Source organism: Peromyscus maniculatus, chromosome 4 (assembly GCF_049852395.1).
Source record: "Peromyscus maniculatus bairdii isolate BWxNUB_F1_BW_parent chromosome 4, HU_Pman_BW_mat_3.1, whole genome shotgun sequence".
NCBI classification, from domain to species: Eukaryota; Metazoa; Chordata; class Mammalia; order Rodentia; family Cricetidae; genus Peromyscus; species Peromyscus maniculatus.
In genome coordinates this window covers 40,982,849-41,005,594 of record NC_134855.1, presented here as the reverse complement: position 1 = coordinate 41,005,594, position 22,746 = coordinate 40,982,849, and the positions used below count along the sequence as shown (strand labels likewise).

Genomic DNA, 22,746 nt, shown 5'->3' with positions numbered 1-22,746 from the left:
AGTGGCTGTAGTGTGAGGTGACTTCTGTTTTTGAATATAGACACACCTCTGTTAGCAGAGGTCTGTTAGGTAACTTATTTATCTACTGTCACAGAAAGTACCTTGCTTATGTGGGCAAAGGGAATTCTTATTGAAGGTAAACACTGAAGAGCATACCACAAACACATGAAATAGTGAGTTTTATATATCATTTTTTTGTTGGGCTGATTAACAATATTTTGTTGGTAACATGTTGAAATTTTCCTGTGTTAATCTCAATTACTTTGTAAATCATTCTATTATGTTTGCTTATACTATTTTTTCTAAATGAGCCTTTGGTGGTTTCAACAGTCTTGACAGAGAAAGCTATGATACTGCTGATAAAACAATTCATTGATGCTATGCCCCATTAACTGTCGCTGTCACAAGTGATGTGCAAACAAAGAGAATACACATGTTAAATTGTTCTTATTATCAGACTGAAGAGAAATACAGATGAATTATTGCTGCTGTAAGCTGTGCACAGTGGTCAATGGCAGAGAGGAAATAATTAAGTCCCCCAGTGCTTTTTATAGCTTTTCTATCAACAATTGTTAGAGAGTGAATGATGGATACAAAGTACTGACCTGAATGTTTCCAAAGTTTCCCCAAGTTTTAATGAGTCTCACTAATCAGCCCTTTTGTGTGCCTGATACTTAAAGTTCTTCTAACCAAATCTTCCTCCCTAGTGGTCAGGCATGCCACAATAGTATAAACAACAATAGAGAAATGTACTTGAGAGATGAAAACTCTTGGAGAAGGACAGAAAACTGTCCTTAATGTTTATCCATAATTGTATTCACTTTCTTTTAAATAGGAATTAGCATGTGAAAATGATTTCTGAGTGTCCTTGAGTCCTGGACACAAAAGCAATATAATGCTAACTGTGCACTGCACCAGAATTTATGGCTTATCCTCTAAGTGACCCATAACAGTTTTAGTCTTTTAACCCAGGTGCTTTGTCCTATCTGACCTTCAACACATGAAGGTATTTCGTAAATCTCAGATGAGGAGTAGAGAGGAACTCAGTTCTCTTCTCATTGGTGGTTCTCCAATTATATTCTTGTAAACCTTAGGTTTTTTCATCCTTCCTGCATTTCTTCACCACCCCATCCATTCTGAGGCTGCAGAAACTGTTCATTCTCTTGATGAAATTAAACTCAAGACTGTTAAGCTGCCCTTACTTCAGGGCATCAAGATCTTCCTGGAGTACGCTCTCACTAACACTTTTCATCTTGGCTTCCTTAATCCTGCAGTGGCCTCTCCCTCTACTTCCTTATTGCATTCTTGTCTTCCATTGTCAAAAGATCTGGCGTGTACTTCTAATATTACAGTTACTAATTTCACATCTACAGTTGAATTTCTTGAGAGGTACCTGGATAATTCTTTATCTATAATCAAGTACTATATTTAAAAAATGCCCAATATCTATTGAAATGTGATTGAAAGATTAACTAGATCCAAACCATATTTACCTTTGCAGACTAAAGTGTACTAAACTTTTCTGAAAAGTACCAATGTTCTTGACATAAAAAGATCAAAATTTCCATGTCCTTTCTGATTTATTCCTTGCCTTCCCTCTCTATTTCAGGAAGGGTTTATGTTCTAACATGTCAACCCATCTATTTTTTTTTTCTTTATACACATAACCAATATTTTACCTTAGGTCCTGGACTGCTGAGTAGGTACCTGTAACAGACTCATCGTTGCTCTAATTCACACTTGTCTTTCCCTTTTTTCCAATTAGCTGGCATTTCACTGATAATATGATCTCACTTTGGCCTGGTTTTGCTGCATTGCATTTGCTCAAAATATTTACAAGCCTCCCATTTTCTTCTGCTTGTTTTATGTTGTTTTGTTAATTTTTTAAGCCCTTTAACTACCTCTCTTCTATTTTTTCTAACTCCTTTTTTCCTATTTTTTCTCTTCTCTTTTTTTCTAACTCTTTTAATCATATCCAGAATAAAACTCTGCATTACAACTCATCATTGTGTATTTGAATGGACATATTTGGAAGCATGCATGTACACACACACACACACACACACACACACACAAACACAACACACACTGTTCTGTACACACATAATTGAAAAAATTGAAACAATGTTTACATTCAGAACTTAGAAATTGTTCTCATGTTTTACACTATTGACACTATGTCCTTTATGATATGATGTCTGTGTGACCTAAAATTGTTTGCCTGTCATGATCAATGGTTTGAAGCTACCCAACTGCATCCACTGTCTCTTTAACAGTCTACACTATCATGACATTATGAGCACAGACATTTGGCTTTCAACTTTTAAAAAAACATTTTTTTTCTTCTATTCCAAGTCACTCACCATTAAGAAGACGTCCTTGTCATCTTTGATCCTTGACATTCTCTGAGGAACATTTCTAAATTATCTCCCACTACTTTCTGCTGATTAAGTTGTTAAAATAACTACCTTTTCTAAACCCATTAGAACAATATTTCCTTTGTAGCACTTCAAATGGTCAAGACAAAGGTAGTAAACTCTTGATAATTGTTAAAATAACATTAATGCCAGTTTCCTGGATCTATACAGGAATCTTAGTTCTGCTATTTTCATCATGTATTTTTTTAAAATAATTAACATTTCATATTTAATTGTAAAAGAGAACTATCTAGAAGCAGCATCAGAAGGTCCTGAAAGGTTGAAGTAAAGACTGTGATTGTTGCTGGTGTGCACTTGGTGCCAATGGCTGCTTAACTGTGTGCTCTAACCATTATCTTGTCGATACTTGCCTTGTTTCTTTTCTACTTATTTGCAGCATTATCAAATACTTTTCTCTAATCTTCCTTATTACAGTTTCTGATTTTTCTACTGATCTGGTAGATGCAATAAAACACACATCTGAGGCAAAGTATAATAAGAATGAATTAGAAAAGTGTGCACACCCCACCTCCCTACCTCAGTTATAATACTGTTCATACAAATAATGACCTAGAAAGCAAAAAGACGTGAAACCAACAGCCACATTTTTATTTATTTTGATGAAGTCAGTCATCATGAGATTTTCTGCCATAAATTCTGAAAGCTCAGTTTACCAAATAAAAATGTTTTCAAATGTTTTTGTTTAAAAGTGAAATGCTTCTGAAATAAAAATAGAAATATTTTTAACTAACTTTTCCTTTTTAGGGGTGGTTAGTTGGCCTTTAGCATAAAGTTTGTTGAATAATTAAAATGTGCTATTCTCTTTTTAATTTGTCTAGGGAAGGTTTTGTATTTTAAGATAAACTAGGACACTAAGTTTTAGAGGCACATATTGCATCAGATTTTAGAACTAAATTTAAATTCATTTTCAACATTCTGCACTGTGATATATGCAGATTAAAAGGAAAGTGACACACATAAAATCATATCTGCTAAGCACTTTAAACTTAAAAAAATAGCTTTTCACTCACCAACTCTCCTAAGATGATACTTACTGGCAGAAATTTTCTAGCATTTGTGAGATGGCAGAAAGTTACAGAGACTGATGGCATAGAGAAGGATCATTGATTTGGGTTGACTATTAACACATCAGTTCTCAGCTTATGCCACTTACCTCTACTCCAACAAATGTGTACCAAACCGTTTTCCTGTTTCATTTGATTCTTATTATGTTTTAAGAACAGATCTTGTGGTATAATGGCAGATTTTAGACTATCTTTTGACCCTGCATGGTTGTCCTGGTTGGCTTAATGTTCTCCCCATTTCAGAGGTATGCTATCTGTATAGTTTGCTTGTTAAACATATCACTTCTCTTATAGTGAATTTAGCATTGATATGAACACAATACTATAGAAACACTGTCGATGTTGTTAGATTCTAAGTGTACATCCATTATTCACAGATAACTAATATAGATGACATAGAATGCATGTCTATAAGATAATTTTGAAGTACTCAATCTTTGTCAATCAAAAATTATAACCTTTTAGAGTATATCAGTGAGTTAATATTATTTCATGTGAGATTGTTTTCTGTCCAGTCATTAACATGGGCAATTAGACAAGCATTGCTCCATGTGCCTTACTTACTACCTTCACAGTGATTGCTAATATTTTTGTGAGATAGAAATGTCAAACCTGTACCACCCTTAATTTTGAGAATAATATTGTCTTAGAAATAATTTTCATATGTTTTGATTATCTTACTATGTTTCTAGAAACAATTATTTCTGATACACAAGTCTGGCATGTGGTTTGCATAAAAAAAGAAGTTAAGAAAGTCATTATAGGAGTCTTGAGTGCTAAATAAATGCTAACTGCCAGTGAAGTTAAATCACATATCAATAAAGCTTTGACCTTCATATTCTATGATAACAGGAGGGATATCTAAAATATCATTACAATAGTTCACAGTATTATAAGTTAAAGCAGTAACATCTTCCATAAAAGCTATCTGTATTTTTTAAAATTTATGTGAATGTATGCATTTGTGCCTGCATGAGTTCATGTATATCACATATGTTTACAGCATGGAGGATAGAAGTTGTCAGATGCCCTGGAATTAAAGTTACAGGTAGTTGTGAGCCACCATGGAGGTGCTGGGACCTAAAATCAGGCCCTTTGCAGGAGCAATAATTACTCTTAACTTCTTTGCTGTTTCTCCATTCCTAGCATTGGTTCTTAATAAATTCAAAATCCAAATAATATTAAAAACCTATAAGACAATATATAATGTTTTTATTCACATTGCTCCAACAAAGATGGAGACAGATACTACATACAGTTTTCAAATTTTTTCTTTTCCTTAATACATGGTTTATTAATATGTAATTCCATGATACTACACAGGAAATCAAAGTTATCATCTTAGGTTAATATGGCTCTCAGTTGATAAGTCTCAGATAGTACTCCATTTAAATATTGGTTCAGATTTTATCTGCAAAATTCAGTTTGTTAATGGACTAGAAGAAAATTTACCAGGAGATGTTAGAAAATTGCTAATGTCTATAAAGCAGGCCTCACCCTTAATGTGATAAGCCTTGCAGTAAATGGAGATTTCAGTGTTTGAGATTGAGCCCAGGGCTTCACTCATTCTTCCACAGACCTGCATGACCAACCAAACATTTACTCTATTGCTTTTTTTTTATTGGTTTTTCGAGACAGGTTTTCTCTGTGTAACTTTGTGCCATTCCTGGAACTCACTCTGTAGCCCAGGGTGGCCTCAAACTCACAGAAATCCTCCTGCCTTCCTAGTGCTGGTATTAAAGGCATACACCACCACCGCCCAAGTCATTTACTCTATTGTAAAGATAATTTTCCTCACTACTTCAAAATCTCTCTAAAGTTGTGTCTGAAAAGTACAATTAAAACTCTGTTGTTATATGCACATGAGGTGTTTGCATATCAGAGTATACATGTCCTAAAGTGTGAATTTTCACTCATTTTCTTAAATGAGAAATCTAGAAAAATGAAGTTCAACTGGTAGGCTGCGTTTTCATAATCTATCAACATTTGTGCTCCACTAAAAGGTTTAATTTCTTCACCTGTTATTCTTACATGGATTGTTACTAAATTTAAACCTTTACAAATTATTTAAAAGTTAATTAAAATTTAATAAAGCAAATTCCCCCAAAGACTGGATAGTATAAAGTAAAAGGATGAGACTTTTTTTTTCTTAATTTCCCTTAGAGATCCAATCTACTCCTCAGAGACTCACATTAAGCCCCTCTTGGTTTTCCATGCTAGAAATCTCAAAGGCCTTGCAGGAGTCTCACGGTGTCTTACATATACTTTGCTGGATGTTCCATGGAGAAAGCAAAGAACAGAAGGATGAACAACTGAATGTAACATAAGTGGTCTATGGTTTCATAACCCATGGTACAAAAACTACTTAAGAAAATATTTCAAAACCAACTCTGTTTTCATTTTTAACAGACACATTAATGTTTTACACATACAACTTAACCTCATGTTTTCAAAAATAGTATTAATCTTAGAGATAGTTTCACAGTTTTGATATATTTTGGCATTTCTTCTTTATTCCCATTCCTGGTGTGTGTGTGTGTGTGTGTGTGTGTGTGTGTGTGTGTGTGTGTGTGTGTGTGTGTGTGTATACACAGACCTTTTGATGTATGTATGGAGGCCAGATATTGACCAAGAATGTCCTTCAGCTACCATTTCTCCATATTGTATTTTGAGATATGGTCTTTCACCCAACCTGGAGCTCACTGGTTCACTAGACTAGCTGCCCAGTGCATTGCATCGATCCTCTTGTGTCTACCTTCCCCGCAATGGAATTTAAGGTGTGTGCCATTGCACCAGTCTTTCTCTGTGGGCTCTGGAAACTGAGCTCAGGTCTTATGCTTACCTGGTAGTCATTGTTCTGACAGACTCAACCCCTCGGCCCTTTCTTTCTCTCCTACCCTCTCTTTTTATTCTCACAGTATATCACCTGGTATTCAACCACTGAGTTTCTATCACTCTAGATTTATTTTCCATTTCTGCATCTGCACTACAGGATTTTTGTTTGTATCCTATTAACACAGTGTAATGTCTGTGTCCCCTGTTTATAGTTTCTTATTGTTTTCCTTGCTACCGTTTAAACATACAGGTTATACTGTAATTCGTGTAATGGTCAAGAGCTAGTGTATGAGTACTTACTGACTAAACATTTATCTAGTTACTAATGACTATTTCAATCTGTTTTGACCTCATTTCCTCCTATTCTCACAACTCTAATTTTATCAAAACTACAAAAAAAAAATGTGTAAAATGCAGCACCACCAGTGCCGTGAATACATAATAGAACACCATATAGTGACAGGGTTTCTTTATTAAGGCTGCTTCTATTGCTTCTAACTAATATTTCTTCCATTTTAGGATTTAAGAAGCCAGTGTAAAGCACATTGGTCAAGTGTCATGGCTTGAAGGCTCTTTTTTTTTTCTTCTTTTATTAACACTAATGATAGCTGTTGGTAATTGCTTACTCTCTACACACGAATTATGGATATAAGGAAATCTATGGGACTGTGGAAACCACTATGACAGTTACAATTCAGAGATGCTTAATATTTTCTCATACCACAGAATAAAGCACACAGTGAGAATTCAGTGTAGTGGTGAATAGAGTACAAAGTTCCTATTCAGGATCATGCATGGAGCGATAAATTTTATTCCCAAACTTTTGCCAGATTTCAGAGCAAGCTGAGTATGGTTTCAACCAATCTATATGGTTCTTGGAAGCAGCAATATTCTAAAAAGATATGAGTTTAGGTTCCCTTGACACTTTCGTTAGGCTAATCTACATTTGTACATTCCCAGATAGTATTTTTTTTTTACTTTTATCATTGATTTACTTTTACTTTTAATTATGTTTCATCACTTTCATTTTAAAATACTTTCTGAGGAAAATTCCTCACTGATGTTTAAGACAATTGGAGCAAAGCCAGGGTAGTCTGCAAGAGCTTACTGAGTGTGTCATTGCCCAGGGGCCCAGGGAGTAGAGAAAACAAACACAAGGAAAGAGATGACCTGTCCGCAGAAGTTCAGCTTCCACTGGACAGCATGCTTTAGTAAATTTCCCGTTCCTTTATTATTGCAAGCAGTGGGCTATGGATTTTATGAGCAAGTAAAAGGTCTTTCCTTCACGTGCTGGGATTCGACAGGTGATTCTCAGGTTAAAGTAAAGTATGTCATTTGTTGTGTTCATCAGGGGGACAAAACCCAGAGAGATCAGCAAACCAGAAGAGCATAGACACTGCCTCACTCAAAATGACTACTACAAGGCTTTACAGGATAGAATAACAACAGGTCAGAAAGAAATCAATAACAAATGAGAAAAAAAAATTAGGAGGAACTAAAATGTGGAAGAGAAAAGTTACTTTTATTTATAATGTGTTTGTTAGGGGGTGGTGCTCATATCTGTGATCAGAAGTCAACCTCTAGAGTTGGTTATTAATCTCCACCATATGGATTCAGGGGATTGAATTCTGTGCCAGCCTTGGTGGCAAGTGCCCTTACCCAACTCTCCACCTCCCTGGCCCAAGTTTTCTCTTTTAATGGAAGTAGTTTTGTTTTGCTTTCAACATGTAGGCAAATATTGAAGGTACCAGAATCAACATCAGATAATTCATCTACAAATGCTGGTCTTCAGAAAGTAAATTACGATGTGATTTTCCAGAGCAAGAGTGACACAGAGGAGAGGCCATTGCCTACTGCACTGGCAAAATTAGAGCGTTCATTAGGGAAGCAACCTTGAAAAAAATCATGTGTTCCCACCTTCTCCATCTGGGGATCGAGAATGACAAGCATGTGTGAGTGGAGAGTGAAATTCAATGCTCCCGTCTACTTAACATGCCTCACAGCAGCACATCAATAAAAGTGTCTACAAGGTCTTACGAACTCTATTATTGTATCAGTGGCAGCTACTCCCGAATTCTGTTTACATTTCTATTCTTTCCTTCATATTATAGTTAAGATATCATTCAGTCCTGAGAACAGAAACTTGCGAGCAACTGAAAAATAATAAGTTGTCTATTCTCAGCTGGGCTTTGTTACTTGATCAAACGTCATTTTGAGTGAAGCAGTGTCTACCCTCTTCTGGTTTGCTGATCTCTCTGGGTTTTTCCCCCTTTACATTGCTCAATTCCTCCCCACTCTGTTTTGTTCAGTGGAATTTCTCCTGAAATGGTCCCCTGCATTTAGCTTTCCACCTCTCCTGCCTGAGGAAATAGATTCAGTTCTGGTTAAAGAGAGAGAAATACATTGCCTCTATGGTAATTACTTACTCATAGGTCACTATATGACACTTGGAATAGATGCCAGCCTAGTATTATAAAGAAACTACATTTTGTAATTTAAATTAAACTTAGACTAAAACAAAGCAATCTAAGTATGGTCTGTTGAAGAATATGTGTTGTTTTCACAGATATTTAAACTACTGAAAATTCTGAATGCAGATAAATGCAGATGATGAACTATGATGCACATTTAAGTATAACATAGATGCTGAATTTCAAAGATTTCTTGAGACTATGCAAAATACTACCTTAACAATTAATATTATTATTATAACATAACATATAATATAGCAATTAATAATATTATTTGGATTATATAGGTTAAATAAGGCTTGTTAAAATTTATTCCATCCTTTCCTTTTACTTTCTTTTTTTTCACAATAACTACTGAGAAATTAAAACAGCAGTGTGGCATAAACTTTGCATTTTTATTGGATAACATTGAATTCTAGAGATGGCTAGAGTAAAATTACTCAGTGTTAAGTTAAATATCCCACTGGGGATCAGTTGCAGGACTCCAATAAGTGAAGTGGGTTTAAAGGAAAGAATAGCTTGTAGCAAGTGCTAGTCTTCTGCTCTTGATGATTGTAATAAGGTGTTTGCTGTGGAGTTTAAACTTAGCAGCTAGAATATAGAGTACTGAAGTGTCCTGTCCAATCAGCGACAATGGGATTTCCCACATCTTCATACACTGAGAAACTTGGATGATGAGTTCTCATCATTCGTTGGAAAAGAAAGCAGACATTTGTTAAAGCAAGAAGGTTGTTCTGAGATTTCTCCATTAAAAGAGGGTGTCAACATCACCTGCATACTTCCTGTCACTGATGTCCTCCATCCCATTTCAGAATTACAAAAACAGAGATAGTTATTCATCTAGAAACTTGATTAAGCACCCAGCTAATTCTCATGCACACTGAACTTTGCAAACCATTACACTCAAATAGTAAATATTCCTGCTAATGGAAACAGAGTTCCCTCTAATAAATAAGCTGAGACTTCATTAAGCCAAACAGGTATTTAGTGAGTAGCTGAATAATGGGTCATAATGAAGAAGCAAGGCTGAGTGCCTCCTTCCAATGACTTACATTAAGTTGTTAAGTATTCAGGGGAAACTCTTAAGTAGTTTTCTCAGTTTAGAGTCTAATTATTATTAATTGACATCTTAATGGAGTTTATTGCTTATCATCCTTAAACAACTTCTTGTGATACAAGAATGTTTAATTTGCTTCAGAGCCCTCGGTTTTCATATCTATACAGGATTGCTGAAGGGAATACTGTGTGTGTCAATTTAAAGGCATTCCTTTAAACATTCTCCATTGGAATGAAAAATGTTGGTGGGTCCTTTTGAGAAGGCCAAGATTGTGATGTAAGATTATACGGCACTACGTTATTCTGGTTATGCACTCTTGGCTTAAAAAATAAAAGGAAAGAGAAACCAAAAAAGCTGTAGTTCAAGAGATCACCAAGAATCCTACTAATTTTATATTCCAGATTTTAATTGTATAAAAATACAAAAATGATTGTATGTTCAAAATTGATGTTTCTGGTGTTTCAGTAAAATGAAAGGCAGAAGTTTGCTGTGTTTTACTTGCAACTTCTCTAATAAGCTTGGATGTGTTCTTAAAATTCTTAATGTTAAAATGTACCAGAAGCAAAGGGATTTGATTATTTATATATTCTTAAATATAATTTCAGATGAATTCTAATTTTATGAATATAAACTTTTGAACAGAACAGTTTGGTACATAGAAAGGACTTTTATTCGTGATAATACACAAAGGTCGTAATAGCATAAACAAGGATTGACACTTTTTGATAATGCCAATATCATATTTAAATATTCATTAATTATTGTCATGCCTCATGCCATTTCACAAGGTATATTTAGCAACATTAGAAATTATATGCAGTTTATCATAAATGAATCCCTCAAAACTAAAATAAGGAATAAAATTTAAATAAATGTAAGGTGCAAAGTTTAACACAAACTATAGGACATTCTTACCCCAAATTGCTATATTTGGGCTTTGAATCTTGACTTTCTTGACAGCAGCAGGAAAATGTAGAATGTACTGGGTTCACAAAAGGAGAAAATATCTGTTTCTCAGGGGAAGCTTTCTTTGGTGCTTAAAAATAAAGTTTATTTCTCAAGTAGGGCTTTATACAGAAGTCTTCAGTGAGAGACTCACCCAGGACCACCTGATGGCAGAGCTAAGAATAAGCTGGTTTTCATTATAGGGCCAGTCAATAGAAATAGGCAACACAATGTTTTAAAAATCAATTCATCAAATCACTGTTACATTCCAAGGACAAACTGAGAATTTCTAACCAGAACATCTTTGCAAAAATCTGCTTTTCTCACGTTTTACAGTTGTATATGCACTGAAGTAGATACAGCTCAATAGTATATTTTCCGGCCAAGGGTTGGAAGTAAGGAAATCTTCTGTTGTTAATCCATGGACTGTAGCGAAAACAAACAAATAAAACAAAACAGAAAACACAGAAATAGACCAAAATCACCTTGGTGATCATCACTACTCAGGGTGCAGGATCTGTCCTGGGTCCCAGATTAGAGTGTGGTAGGTGAAGCCACTGCTTTTTTTTTTTTTTTTTGTTTCTATCTCCTTGATTGAACTAGGGGCTCCTGGGTAGGGGTCACGTTCACTCAGTACAGCGCCTACTTCCTTAGAAGACCAACTTTCAGACATTATACATCAAGTTGTCATTTACAAACATGTTTGGCCTCCTGACCTCGGCTTGGGACACATTACTATATAATTAGTAAGGGCAAAAGTAGTCTACAAAACAGTATCTGTGACAGCTCTTTCCTCAGCACATCCTATGGACTATTTTTCTATTTCTGAATTTTAGAAATATTTAATTTTTAAAATAATATTTTAGAAAAGATTTGAAAGATGTGGGTTTTGCATATTCCTATTTTGGGAAGAAAGACAAAATATTGACTTGAGAGGTCAATATTTATTACTGACTATTTTGATTTGAAACACAACTTGGTCCATGATGCATTTTGTGGTGGTTTGAATAACAACGGCTCCCATAAGCTTTTATCTTTTAATACTTGATCCTCAGCTGGTAAAATTGATAGGGAAGGATTAGGAGGTACAGTCTTGTTGGAGGGTGTGTGTCATAGGGGTGTGGGATTTAAGGAATTAAAAAAGTCCACTTTCTCTGTACCCTGTTTGCCATTCAAGATGTGAAATTCCAGCTGTTTCTGCTGCCATGCATGGACTCTGAACTTCTGGAATATAAGCCCAATCAAGTGTTCTCTTTTCTGAGTTGCCTTGGTTATGGTGCTTTATCACAATAATAGAAAGAAATTAAGATACATTTGGACAAAGTCTATTACATGTATTACTTTACTAGAAACATGGGAAATGAATCCTTGAAATTTGTTCATACAAAAATTTTCAAACATAGTATGTAGCATGCTCAGTGAGAATTATAAAAGATGTGGATGGACTTTTTTAAAATGCATGTGTCTCATTATAAATACTACCATGGTTATATAATCATAATATAGAATGAGTTTTGTACACACACACACACACACACACACAGACACCAAAGTTGCTTGTTTGAATTTTTTTTTCAAAAGAGTGAGCTCTACAATATTTTACTTAGCAAATTGAGACAGCAAATTGTCAAGACAAAAATTTTTAAATGCCTTAGGATTAATTCCTTTCCTTCTCAAAATTTCCTGCTTCTACAAAGGAGAGTTTTATTGAAGCCAATGAGAATGTGCATTAAGTGCTTCATAAGCATATAGTGACTGTGTGGACCCAGGGATGTGTAGCTTTTTACTTTGTCTCTTCAATTACCTCAAGTAGATACTTTTCTCCTTCAGAGGGGACTTCTATTGGTATTAAAATACTATTATTCTAGTCACAATCTAGTTTTCCTTGTTTTATTAAATGTGAAGAGATATCAAATAGTTTCTGAACTTTCCTGAACTCTCAGGCATGAGCCTTGGCTTCAACAATGTCAGGGTTGTCCTGAGTTGATGTGGTGATCTTTTCTGGTGCTTCTGGATCTCCAGGAGCATTCAAGAGCACTTCAACCCACCAGCATGACACCTGAGAACCTGAGTAGACAACTTCATTCTTTACCCTTCACATCCATGTGACGTGTCAGGGGTCCCAAACTAGTCTAAATTCCTTTATGACCATTACATTTTGTTCTTCTTTTCTTTACTTTTGTTTGTGGGGTTTGTTTGTTTGTTTGTTTTTTACAGTTGTCTTTCTATTGTAGCTCCAGGCCAATTAATTCCTGCTTTTATAATCAGTCTACTGCGTGCATATAAAATATTCACTTGTCTTCTGAAGACACATGCTTCCATCATCCCTATGACAACTCTTATTTTCTCCTAGGTATCATTAGATTTCTCTGTTCAGTTGGGTAAGAATAATAAGTAGATGAGTTCTCTTAGTTAACACTTCTGTTTTTCAGGGTGGGGAGTACCTATTACATAATTGTAAGAAAAGAAATGCAACACTAGCTCTAATGATGCATTTCTAACTTGCCTAAGCAGCTGAGTTTAATCCCAGATTCATAGAAGAAGGCTGAAGCCACTGACAGTGACGTGTATTGAGAGAATTGGTTTATTTAAACTGCTAAAATCTGAATAGATGAATAACTCAACACTTACACCTATAACAGAGAGAATTGTGTTCTTGTTACATTGTCCCACCATTCTTTTAGTATTGCAGTTCCTATACATTGACGTTGTGGTATGTCACTTAGACCTTTACACATAGAAGGCTCTCTATATTATTGCAATGAAGGTAAATCAGACCATGGCAGAGTGTACAGGGAAGAGGTGGGGTGGGGCTCTGTGCCCCTCTACTACTATTCACATGACACATTGAAGTAGTGTGCTGGTTGTTTGGGGTCAACTTGACACCAACATCGACATATCTGGTAAGAGAGTCATATTTGAGAATATAATGCATAAGACTAGCCTACAGACATGTAAGATATTTTATTCATGAGTGATTGATGTGGGATGGCCATCCTGAACTTGTGGTTCTGGACAGTATATGAAAGAAAGCACAGAAAGCAACGTAGAACATTCTAGTAAGCAACATTCCTCCATGGCTTCTGCTTTATTTCCTACCTCCGGATTCCTACCTTGAGTTCCAACCCTGAATTCCCTTAGTAATGGAGTGTTATTGGAACCCATTAGCTCATATAATCCCTTTCCTCCTCAACTTGATTTTAGTCATGGTGTTCTATCACAGCAATACAATCCCTATTTAGGACAGAAGTTGTTACCAGAAGTGGGATGTTGAGGTGACACACCTGACCATGTATTATAGGAAGAATAGTGTAGGCTGGAAAATTCACTGAATGCTCAGAGCTCAGGTCTGTTCTGGGGGAGTATAGAAAGTAAAAATGTTGAGAGCAGTGTATGTGATGGATGTCTGACTTGTGCATTTTCACAGGGATGCTGTGGGATGGTCTGTATGTCAAATTACTCTGATTGGTCAATAAATAAAACACTGATTGGCCAGTGGCTAGGCAGGAAGTATAGACAGGACTAACAGAGAGGAGAAAAGAAAGAACAGGAAGGCAGAAGGAGTCATTGACAGCTGCCACTATGACAAGCAGCATGTGAAGACACCGGTAAGCCACGAGCCACGTGGCGAGGTATAGATTTATGGAAATGAATTAATTTCAGCTATAAGAACAGTTAGCAAGAAGCCTGCCACGGCCATACAGTTTGTAAGCAATATAAGTCTCTGTGTTTACTTGGTTGAGTCTGAGCAGCTGGGGGACTGGCGGTAGACAGACTTGTCCTGACTGTGGGCAAGGCAGGAAAACTCTAGCTACACAGGGAAGTCTTGGAATCCTGTAAGGATTCAAACAGGGCCACTGGTATTTTGAATTATCAACCTGTGGCTCTAGTTAATTGGGGCTGAAGAATTGGCTGCCATTAAGAAGAGACCAATATCATTGAGAAATATCTTCTGGGAAGTGTTTTCCCAGGGTCAGAGCACAGAAACTGTGGTTCAGAAGGAGCCAAGCTTGTGACTTATGCTATCATGCATATTTGTTAATCTGTAAGAGTTCCCCAAGTAGCACTGTTTTCGAAGACATGACATGGTTATAAAGAGCAGATGAGACTTTTCACTGTGAAATGTCAGAAAAGGTCACCAGTGACAGTGCAGCCTCAGATGCAGTAGAAGCCCCACCATTGAAGGGGTCATGGAGAAAAATTGAGGATTTGATTTGCACCATGTGGCAAGAGCCCAGGAGAAAGAATAGAAAGTATTAGTGAAATTACAACCCAGTTACAATAAAGACACCAGGATTTGGAGACACCAATACCATGGGATAGCTACCACAGACATCATGAGGTGTGGAGTAGAGCCGGATTGAGCTCATAAAAACATTATGTGAGTTGTGGCAAGGCCTTTGGAGCCCAGAAGACCACGAGTCCTGGCAGTCTGCCACTGAACTCTCCACTGTGGGCTTTGGTTATGCTTTGATTTGACTGTGATGGGCTCTAGCTCTTCCCTTTTGGAATAAAAAGTGATGTTACTTCTTTTTAGTCTTATAGGAGCCCACAGTTGAGAGAGTCAGACCTTGAAAGAGACTTTAGAGTTTTAGAGAGACTTTGGAATTTCAGAGAAATTTAACAAAACTTTTGGATGTTTTAAAGAGACTGTACTTTTGAATTGGATTTTTAAAGACCACGAGGCTTTTAAAAGTTGAAATGTTTTATATTTTCATATTAGATTCATACAAGATTTCAATAGTACACAAGAAACAAGATTATACAATTTAATGCTGATGTGTTTGTATGTCAGGTTGACAAAGGGGTTATCCTAGCTGTCATTTGTCAATTTGCTGCAAACCTAGACATACTAGAAAGAAGAAATCTTAAGTGAGAAAATGTCTGCATCAGACTGACCTGTAGGCAAGTCTGTGGAGTATTGTCTTATAATGGTGTGGGAAGGCCCAGCTCACTGTGAGCAGTGCTCTGTCTTGGGCCTATGGTCCTGGACTGTAGATGAAAACTGCCTGAGAAAGCCAAGGAGAATAACTCTGTAAGCAGCACCCACCATGGCTCCTGGTTCCGTTTTTGCCTACAGGTTCCTGCCTTGAGTTCCTACATTGACTTTTCTTCATGATAGACTGTGATTGGGACATGTAAGTTTCAATAAACCTCGTGCTTACTAAGTTCCCTTTGTTCATAAAAATAAAAAAGATCATACAACCCCTAAGACAAGTATATTCATATTTTAAAAAATTAGCCAGTATTAAACAAATTAAGGCCCTTTTTTAAAGGTGCTTGGTTGCAGCTTTCAAACAATCATGAACAGAGCTTATTTTGTTGAATCTACAGCTCTCCTACAGATTCCCCACAGTTGCTAGTACATGGAAATGTGATTTATTAACTGTTCACATATGGACCATGCTAAACATAACACGGAAGATGTTCTACACAGATGCTGCTGCTAAGGCAACACAGATAGCAGCTGCTTCCCAAACAATTCCTGATGAAGAATGGATCATGAATTCATGCATTTTTGCATTAATCTACGGCAGTCTCACTAGTGCAAGGGCACCAAACTGTTAGATCATGTGGGTTACAGGAAGTAGTGGAGCCTAATAAGCTGCCCTTGGGCAGTTCACCATTTCTCCAGATATACTATGTAATCTCACAATCTTTTAGTGTTCTCTATCAGTTTCCATGAGATATCTGGTAAACAATTCTGGCTTTCAGTTGTTTTTATATGATAGGTATTATCCTGGTCCCAACATACATAATCTAGAAATGTTTGAAGTAGCTGTCATGACTATGGCACAGATAAAATGAGGTTTAGAAAAGCTCAATAACTTCTCTAATTTTGTCTTAGTTACTTTTCAAAGCACCATGTTCAATGGGGTTTTTTCTTTTACAAAAAAGAAAGCATTTAATTTGAGGCTTATGGTTCTAAATAGTTAGAGTCCATTACTACTGTGGCTGCAGGTAAGCCAAGCATAGCACTGGAGTAGTAGTTGAGAACTTACATCTGATCCGCAAGTACAAGGGGGAGAGATGAGAGAGAGAGAGAGAGAGAGAGAGAGAGAGAGAGAGAGAGAGAGAGAGAGAGAGAGAAAGAGAGAGAGAGAGAGAGAACAAGGAATGATGTGGGCTTTTGAAACACCAATGCTCATGCAATTAACATATCTCCCCCAGCAAGGCCATACCTCCTAATCCTTCCCAAATAGTGCCAACAACTGGGAACCAATCATTTAATTGTATTACCCAATGGGGACCATTCTCCTGTTTTGGCATCTTTGGTATCCCAGGATAAATTGAACTTGCAGTTTAGGAGGTAGACATAATATCATCTGCAGCAATCCTCCTGCTTATGAAGAAGACCAGACAGTGGTTTCTCATGCTTGGAAATCAAGTACACAATTGATTTAGTTGATTGCACATAAGTGTTATAAATTATATACTTTTATCACCTCACCATCTTTCAACCAGATGGGCCTGTATTTGAAATATCTATGTATCTTTGTTGTGGTTTCAAGCTTTAGACAGGGAAGGCTACGTGAATCACTGGAATTAAGTCACATCAGGTCATAGAAAGAGGCATTTCTTGATTATGTTTCACACAAAGGAATTTGCCATTTTGACATGAAGACTGGGTTAGGCTGGGTATGAGTCCAGTGCATTGCATCCACATTGACTATGTCTTGGTGATCTCTTCACACCTGGAATACTGAAGTCCCCCTTCTGTTATTTATTGCTACTTTTCTGCAGATTGGCTAATTATGCTTTACTTACTTAGATACTCCAATGTTGGCTTCATAGACATAATTATTATAATCTTTTGATAATTGACCTTTATAATTACATAACAACATTCCTTTTCTCTCATAACAATGTTAGACTTGGGTCAATTTTATCCAAGTTTAATCATATGTTCTCTTCTGGTTGGCAATGACACAGTATCTCTTGTTTTCCTTCCACTTTCAATGTGTGTCTTTAAAGATGAATTATCTTTGGACAGCATCTATTTGGACAATTTTTATTACTGTTGCCTTGGTTTGTTTGAAATGTCTTTTTAATGTAATTATTTTATTTTGGGGTGCTAGAGATGGAGCACTAATCAGGGTCACTAATGCTAAGCAAATAATCTACAATAGATACACTGGTGTTTGTTTTTAAATCCATGAAGACTGCTATTGTCTTTTGATTGGGAAACTTAATCCATTTACATTTACAGGAATTATTAATAGGTAAGGATTTTACTGTCATCATTTCACTAATTGCCTTTTGACTGTTGTATTTTCTTTGTTCATATCTTTTAGTTGGCTATCTTCTTTTGTGATCTGCATTTTGTTTGCTTGTTTTGTTTGTAAAAGCATGCTTCATTTTATCTTATCTTTTGTGAATCTGATCTAAGTAATTTTTTCCACCGTTGTCATAAAGCTTACATAAAGTCTTTTGTAACAGTCAGCAACAGGCTCCCAACGGGATTTGAACTACATATGAAAATTCTATATTCCTATCTCCCCAGGAAACATTTTGTTATTTGTGTTAGTCCTTTTTTAACCACTGTGAAAATATATCTTAGAGAGTCAACTAAGGAGGAGGACATCTCCTAGGCTCTTCCACTCTTTTTTCCTTTCCGTCTTGCTCCTCTAGGTCAGTTGTAATGGCCCTCATTTGAAACTGCTATTCTGATTTCCACTGCATTGAGGCTCATGTTGAAGACCTCCATGGAATTATCAGCTCAGTTATTGTGCTTTCAAGAGTCAGAATTTATTTGGTTCTTTTCTACAGTGGATGATTTTTGGTGTTGCATGACCCATTTTGTTCCTGTCTCAGATTCCCATTTTGTTCAGTTGTGAATGTTCTCTTTCAGGTTTATGAGTTTCTTTATGATGGTTGTTTTTTTGTGGCTTGTCACACAGTTCACACAGCTTGTTGATCTTTACTTCTACAACTGGTTATTGCTGTTTTATGTTTCTCCTTTTCGCTGATTTTGCTGATTATCTGTAATCTTTGTATCTTTCAAGCTGTCTTCAAGCAGTGAAAGCTCCTCCTCAACCAACCCTTCTAGAGATCCTGCACAGTTTAGTATCCTAATTATACTTCTGTTATTGTGATAAAATATCATAACAAAGCAACTCATGGGAGAAAGGATTTATTTTATCTCACAATAACAGGTTAAAGGTCACCATAACAGGGAAGTCAAACTGGAACATAAAATAGCTGGTCACGTGATATCTATTTTCCTATGAAGAAGAATAAAAACATATGCATGTTCACTTCTTCACTTGCTTGGGGTCACCTGGATTTCCCCACTCATACATATCCAGCACCCCTAGGGAACAGTGCCACCTGCAATGAGCTGTGTCTTTCTGCACCTGTTTATTATCTGTAAAAATCATGTGCTGAAGACCATTCCTCATTGAGACTCTCCCAGGTGGTTCTAGCTCATGTCAAGTTGATATGTTAACCATCACATGAGGCTGCATGATCTAAAGGTGAGTCTCCTGATAGACTCTTCAAATGAGCTGGCCTAGTACCTGGGGTTCCAGGGAAAGAACACTATAATAGGCCTTTGCTCCTTGAGAGTGGGCTTGGTGCTAACTTTTCTGTAGCAAGGCCCACTGAGGCATGATAATATTGTTTATATCACTTAATATGCATTGGCTGTATGTTGAATCTGAACTTTGAGAAACTAAGATGGTTTTGAGGTTAATATGGTAGGTAGATTCAAGGACTGGGTTTAGTCTTAGTCTGTAAATTCTAAGCCAGTAATATGACTTACTGAATATCTTAGCCACTGAACTTACAGGCATGAACTTAGAGTCTAGAATCATGGGAGAAAATATGGGCCTAGGTTCCAGAGATATCAGCTCAGAGTCTGCTTTCATGTATGTTGTTATAGTTCCCTATAACACGGGTATCAGCCTGTCTCTAGGGTTCAATAGGACAGACTGATACTGGTGTCCATGTAATTGATTGTCACTGTTACTCACCTTTCTGTACACAGTTACCACTTTTTATCCTATACTGTATGAAATGGGTTGCTGTAGATAACAAAAAGCAGTCCTTTCTATCTCCCTTATTGTTTTTTCTCACTTGTGTTTCACTCAATTACTACAAAATCTTACTTGGGTATCCTCACTCTGTGGAAGGTTTGTTTATGGGTGTAAAGTGGTGTTCTGGAAACTTCTAGCATCTTACTCGCAGTAGTTCCCTTTTTGTTCATTTGTTTTTAAACAATACAGCTCAAAAACTTAAACATCTACGTAAATCTCCAAATTAACAAAGGTCCTATTTTATTAATTCAAATGCAATCTCTTTGGACAGTACCTTATATTTAGAATACTTAATTAGACTGGAAATGAAATTCAAAAGTGCTTTGTTTTAAAAGCTCTTAAGCATTTCAAAAAATTCAAACATTTAAATTAGTATTTTCTCAAACATATATAATTGTTTTGATTTTATTAGAATCACAAGTTCTAAAAAGCACAGTATTAGGGTTAAGTTTCTGGCTTGGTGACTTCATCATTGTGCCTTTGAAAGGTAAATTACCTCTGTGATTATCTTTTTGTCTGTAGAATGTGAACAACCCTATATCTATAAGGGGTTATTGCAGAGAAAAAGTTCATGTAAGCCAGGATTACACAAGAAAGGACCTGGAATTTAGTGTATGATCCATGGATGCTGGCCTATGTTACTAGCTTTAACAGAGGCTTGCTGAACCATTAAAGGGGCCAGTCATTAAATAACTGGAAAAATGAGTAATCAAATAAGGAGGTGATGTCACAACTCTGTCCATTCACAAGTGGTACTAAACAACAATGTGTACATCTGGTCTCAAGCTCATTCCAAGGACATTGTCCCCACAAAACAAACACCTCAAATTATCAAGTGAGAGGGAAAAAAAACTAACCTCCCTAAACCTATTCCATCCACTATGAAGAATCCTATATGTGCTCTGAATGGTGAGGTATAATGGAAGCCAGAGGAAAATAAAATGTAAAATACAGAAAGCTTGATTTTTAATCCATTCAAATATTTAAAACAGGAGCTGGAGAGATGGTCCACAGGTAAGAATGCTCAATGTGTAAGCATAGGATCTGAGTTAAAATGTCCAATCCCCACATAAAAAGTTGGGTGTGGCCATGAACCCCCTAACTATGGAGGGACAGAGACTGGAGCTCCACTTCAGATAGCTGTATGCTAGCCTAGATCCAGGTTCAGGCAGAGACCCCCTCCCAAGGGAGTAAGATAATGACAGAACAGGACACCTGACATACTCCTCTAACCTCTATGTGTACTTGTGCACAAGTGGTGCACCCATACATGTGCAAACACACACACACACACACACTCACACACACACTTAAAGGAAAGAAGAGTAGGTTGAGTAACTGCAGAAAAACCCAATGTGGCAAGTCCAAAAATCCAAATAATTGTAAGCTGAAATCATAGGTCAGCAATGTCAGTAAACTGTTGAAAGCATTGATGTAAATGCAATAGAGTTCGATACAAATCCATCACATAATAAAAGAGCTATATTAATAGAATATAAAGACATAAGTATAAACTAAGTGCGTCCCTATACCACCATGCTTAAGTCTACCCTAATTAACAAGCACTGCTTAGCTGGTGTCCTTATACCTCTCAAAACAGGATTCATGACAATTGATGAATGAATATAGTTTTGTTTATTGTTTCATGAAATGCTAGAACTTTCAAATAAAATATATGTTCAGGTTAAGATATGTTAGATGGATTTTAAAACTAAACTTAGGCCCCAGTACATACTTGTCTTTGGATAATAGGATCACTCCTTGGATCTCAGGCCAGCCTTTTCTGGCAACATTTCAGCTTTGGTTGCAAGAGAAACAGGAGATTATGGTGCTCTCCAAAACTACTTCTTCATGTCTTCTCTCCCTCATCTCCTTTCCATCCCAATTGACTGGTCAACAATGCAGTAGAAATTTCAACATTAAGAACTCCCACTGGCCCAGGTTTAACTGTATCCCAAATTTTAAAACTCTGAAATATATCCTTGGGTAACCAATGCCAATTTCAAGTGTCCCAGCCACCCTTCAGCTCTTGCCAAAATTACCCAGAACAGTAGCACTGCCTTGAGATACTGTGGTAGAATTACCTGAAATACTGTGAGGGGAGATATTTAGTACCTTGCTGTGGTTAACTTTCACAGAACTCCTATGTGTAAATCAGATCTTAACTTCCTAGAAAATGACAGTGAAATTCAGAGAGTCGTTTGTCCAATGCTGCCACATTTGCAAGAGGTTAAATCAGTCATTGACTTAAGCTTTTCCTATCAGTTGTTGGAATTAAGATAAAGATTTAAATAAAACCCAAAGTCATAATAATTTAGCAAGAAGTTAATTCTGCAAGCTCATGTCACTGATTATATAATTTGTGAAGGAAGAATCAACACATGTCTAATATGATTTAAATGAGAGTAAAACATTGGGCTTAATGTCATTTCTTCCTTATCTAACAATGTGGGATTTGGAGAAATCTGGTGTACATCACCCTACAGTGTTTCTCCACTTACAGGCTCTTGAATAATGGGAAAGCTGCTTAATTACTTGGAGCCTCCATTTTTCTCTAATAGTAACTCATGTGTTAATTGAAAGGATTAAAGGAAGGTGGCAGAGAACCAAAAACATAGGTGAGCTGTGTCAGCCACTGCTGACTGCAGGGACAGTGGGGTCAGCTCTATCTACTTTGCTCGAAATCTCACACTGCTCTTCTACAATCCAAATACCACCTTATAGATAATCATGTACATTGAGATCAAATAAGAGTTGTTTAAATAAAAAACAAGAGAATTCATCACACTTTATTCCTTTCAAAGGGATAATGTTTGATTCAGATGTACCCATTATGAGAGTTTTGACAACTAAAATGCAAAGGATAGATTTAGAAAGGAAAAAAAAATGAAGTCAGGA

General features: G+C 36.4%; 1 protein-coding gene and 1 long non-coding RNA gene across 7 annotated transcripts in view; one reads left to right on the top strand and one right to left on the bottom strand.

The window, feature by feature from the left end:
- The window catches only part of Kcnh7 (potassium voltage-gated channel subfamily H member 7), a 446,649-nt gene that overhangs the window by 25,075 nt on the left and 398,828 nt on the right, over window positions 1-22,746 (top strand). The window lies entirely within an intron of this gene.
- LOC121828654 (uncharacterized) overlaps window positions 4,828-22,746 on the bottom strand; it is a 38,378-nt gene continuing 20,459 nt past the window's right edge. For 4 of the 5 annotated variants that reach the window (XR_013050493.1, XR_013050495.1, XR_013050494.1 and 1 more), the window contains one exon: window positions 13,001-19,035. This is a non-coding gene — a long non-coding RNA (uncharacterized LOC121828654). Of the gene's footprint in view, window positions 11,237-13,000; window positions 19,036-22,746 lie in introns of those variants that run through there. The other variant, XR_013050492.1, reaches the window with a different exon arrangement.